General features: G+C 39.9%; 1 pseudogene; it reads right to left on the bottom strand.

The window, feature by feature from the left end:
- Positions 1–224: 224 nt before the first annotated feature.
- The window catches only part of LOC104861612, a 7,958-nt pseudogene continuing 3,984 nt past the window's right edge, over positions 225–4,198 (bottom strand).

Genomic DNA, 4,198 nt, shown 5'->3' with positions numbered 1-4,198 from the left:
TCTTTTTGTCACTCTTTACTCAGAGGTGATTGGGCCATTGAAACAAGTCCCTGGCTGAGTCCCACCCATCTCCTCCCTCTCACCTTCCACATTTTTTCTGTCATCACTATCCCTAACAAATTGGTTAGACACCTCAAAAAAGTTTTAAATCTGTATAGAGGGCAGCATGTCGTGGGGCCCCTATTTTTCCTCTATATTTTAGAGCTCTTTTTTAAGGACATTATTTATTTATGCATTCGCATTCTATATACTTTGTTATGGTCAATAAACTGACTCAAATGGTTTAAGTTATCCCACCATTTGAAAAGTCTCTACAATCATTTTAAACCATGGGTTTAGCTTAACATCTCCTCTGGCTGCTTTTCTCGTAAGTTCTCTGAGTTCTTCCTTTGACACATAACAATAGCTTTTACTCTTGGGATCTGGATTCAAAGTTACATTCTTACATTCTTCCTCACAAACGAAATGTAATTGATTTCATTTTCACCCCAGATACTGTCAGACTGTGCCTTGTATTGACTCTGTTATATAATCAATTTCTTCTGGTGAAACCTCTTTTAAGGGAATTCCTAATCCAGCTTTTAAACACCGCTGTGCTGCTCTTCTCACACCAATAGCCTCATTTTCTTCCAGCTCGCTTAGATTCTTTAATGGATGAGTACAACAAGTGTTGGCAAAACAACCTGGAAAGGTAGTTCTAGCCTCTATCTCACTGTAGCAAGAGCTTATTTTCACTGTTAAACAAGAAGACACTAAAAGCTCGATGCAATAATCCTTTCTCGATGTTTTAATTTAGGTGACAATTCTTCTCCAGTTTTATTGTCATTTTCATCAATAAGAACACACATCTCTGCCAGGAGTTGAATCTGTTATCAAGATGGTTGGTACTATAGGGGCCAGGGATTTAGCTCAGCGGTTCGGTGGCCTGCCTTGTAAGCGCAAGAACCTGAGTTCAATCCCCGGTACCAAAAAAAAAAAAAAAAAAAAAAAAAAAAAAAAAAAAAAAAAAAAAAAAAAAAAAAAAAAAAAAAAAAAAAAAAAAAAAAAAAAAAAAAAAAAAAAAAAAAAAAGATGGTTGATACTTACTTTAGGCATCATTTTAGAGTGTACTGGGCATTGAACTTGGGTCCTTATGCTTGCAAGGCAGGCAGCAGAACCACTGAGCTATATCCCCAGCTACATCAAGTGTCTTAAGTGCCCCGGAACACTCAAGTCGGAGATCCTGCCAGTATAAGGCGCGGGTGATTTTAGATCTTCTTTATATAGAGTCTTGGGATAAAATAAGAACAGGGTCAAAAGCCCAGGCTATCCTTAGATTGCCATGGCAGGCCATGATTGATCTAAGCAACTTTGGAATCTGGCTTTAACAACCGTCTTAGCCCTCTTTCAAGAAAGAGCCTTCTGGGAGCTCTCTGCATTTGAGACGTGATGCAGACACTGTTACTGGGGACATAAGAGGGGTTACAAAGGCCCTAGTCCAACTCCCCAAAGAGAAAGACTCAACTGGACATTGGTCTAAGTCCATTCACAGGGAAGGCAGACAAATCCTGATGATGGTAAGGGCCCAGTGAGGGAGTCCCAACTGCACTTGAACTTCCTGATGAGGGATGTCCTGGGTAGAGACCTACGGCAGGTTGAGTCCCGGACTGATTTTCTTCCCCATTAGACAGGAGGAGAGATATCAGAGGTAAAAGCCTACAAGAGGGTAGAATGGGGCATTATTCCTCATTTCAGAATCAGGGGAGACTTTTGCTCTCTAGTGGGTGTAAAAGAGACCCTCACACTCAGTCTTTCTGTTATATGTGGGCTGAGCCATTAGGCTGCTCTGGACTGTTTTTTTTTTTTTTTGGTACCAGGGATCAAACTAGGACTTTGCCCTTGCCAGGCAGGTGCAGCACCACTGACCTACATTCCCAGCTGGTATCTTCTTAAGCACAAGAGAGAATTAGATCCCCAAAGTTTAACAATAAAGGCCCTCAACTTTTTGTATTAGAGCTTGGTGAGGATATCCCTTGGCAGACCCAAGAAAGGTAGCTGTGGTGGGGGGCTATAAATTATAATAACATCTGCCAATTAGATCTGTTTTGCAAAAAAAAAAAAAAAAAAAAGAAAAAGAAAGGAAAAGTGGCTTATACTCTATCATTCATCAGTCTCAAAAGTCCCCCGGAGTGGGCAACTCAGTGTTCCATTGACCCTCCCAGTTACAGCTGCTTTGGGACCAATCTCCTCCTAGGTCTGAATTGGGAGGGTTCCAAAATTGAGGCCCCAGCTTTTTTGAAATTTCCACGGAAAAAGTTTTTATAGGTTAAAATATTTAATGTCAGCAGATCAAAAAAATAATGCTGAGATTGGTTTTACAAATACAATTATTGTCTGTGTATAAATAACTGGAGAGTGTTTCATTGGTCGAAAACAATGTTGTTACGATCCAATTCTCATAGGTCATCTGAAAAATTTGCTAAAACAATCAAATCGTACCCCTCTAAGCTTAGAAAAACTGCTGGACTGGACTACCTTTGGTGAATTAAAGGAGCAGCTGCTGCCTGACAAATAATTATTCTGGCCTTTGTCTACTAATGGGACCCCCCAGTAATTTCTATAGCCTTATGGGAGACACTTTCCAATGAACATTCCTAAATATGTTACTGTAATATGCTTATATTGGTTATCATCAAATGGTTAAATTCTCTGTGGGTAGAACAATTAGGTTTTCTTACTAAAAGGTACTTTGGGTACAAAACTAAAGGGACAGGTTTCCATTTAGCTTTGATGCTCATTGCTGATTTCATGGTGTACTAAATGTATTCATGCCTTCCAGTTATACAGGTTTTCAGAGCTGTAAAACTAGGGTTGCTTATGGTGAAAAGTTGTTTTTTTTTTTTTTTTTGACTCAGATATCTGCCTTTCTCTTGTGTTCCATCTACTCGTGATAAGAGGAGCATGTCAAGGCAACATGAGTCCACCAGCCACATGATATTATTTTTTCTCAGAGGTTACGTGATGTGTATGTTATGTGTGTCACTACACTTAGGGATGCTCGAGCATGGAGCAGTCCAGACAATGTCACACAAAAAATTAATTCAAGGTTGACAGTAATAACTTATAAGGTATATCTATAGACCGGTCCATTCTTCTTTGATGGCATCCTATTAAAGGTAAGAAATTAGATAAACATTTCTTAATGTCATTTAATACCTTACAAATCGATGAGGATAGCTAACTAAAAATCCATTCTGTACTGGGATGGAAATTTAAATGTGTTTCAGCAATAACAACGTCATGACTGGCATGTTGGGGTGCTGTAGGCTACAGAGCCTCTACGTCCAGTTGTGTCCAATCCCTACACTTTATGGACACATGTTCCCGCCTCAGTCAGCTGCTTTTTTGTCCTATATCTTAAAGATACTTTCTTTTGTATTCCCTTGGCTTATGAGAGTCAGAGCCTCTTTACTTTTGAAAGTTCACTAACAGGAGTTGGACAATTGACCTAGGCAGTCCTCCACCAGAGGTTTCAAGCTAGTCCCCATCTTTGAGGCTAGCCCTAGCACAAGACCTGCTAGAATGGAAGAAAGAAAACATTCCCCTCTTACATTGCGTGGATGATCTGATGTTCTGAGGAGACACAGAGACACAAGTATGGAAGGGAACTGAGTCCCTCCTTAACTTTCTAGCCTTCTGAGTTTATAAAGTGTCCCAGGAAAAGGCCCAAATCTGCCAGTCCCAAATCACCTATTTAGGACTGCTCACTTCTCAGGGCAAAAGGCACTAAGTTTGGAGAGAATCCAGCCCATTCTGGACTTCTCTTTGCCAAAACATGTCGAACAGCTGGGAACCTTTCCAGGGGTGACTTAGTTTTGCCAAATTTGGATTCCAGGATATGCTAAAAAGGACAAGCTTCTTAAGGAGACACAGGCCTTAGACATCCTAATAGCAGCTCAAGGAGAGACTTGTGCAATTGTAAAAGCTGAATGCTATGTGCATTCCTGATCCTTCTGGTGACATCTCCATGGCTGTTGAAGATATTAGATGACAGGTTAATGCCATGTCAGATTCTGAAGCTCCCTGGATCTTTTCCTTAACTTCTTTGTAGGAGGAACACTGGTTCTTCCACGTGAAAAAAAAATGTTGGTGATATTAATAGTCTTGCTGATCATACTGCTTGGCCCATTTTTTTTTTTTTTTTTTTTTTTTTTTTTTA

Source organism: Fukomys damarensis, unplaced genomic scaffold (genome assembly GCF_012274545.1).
Source record: "Fukomys damarensis isolate Sample0158 unplaced genomic scaffold, DMR_v1.0_HiC HiC_scaffold_10, whole genome shotgun sequence".
In the NCBI taxonomy this organism is placed as follows: Eukaryota; Metazoa; Chordata; class Mammalia; order Rodentia; family Bathyergidae; genus Fukomys; species Fukomys damarensis.
Note: the sequence above shows the minus strand (reverse complement) of the source record. Positions and strands in the feature narration are given on the sequence as shown.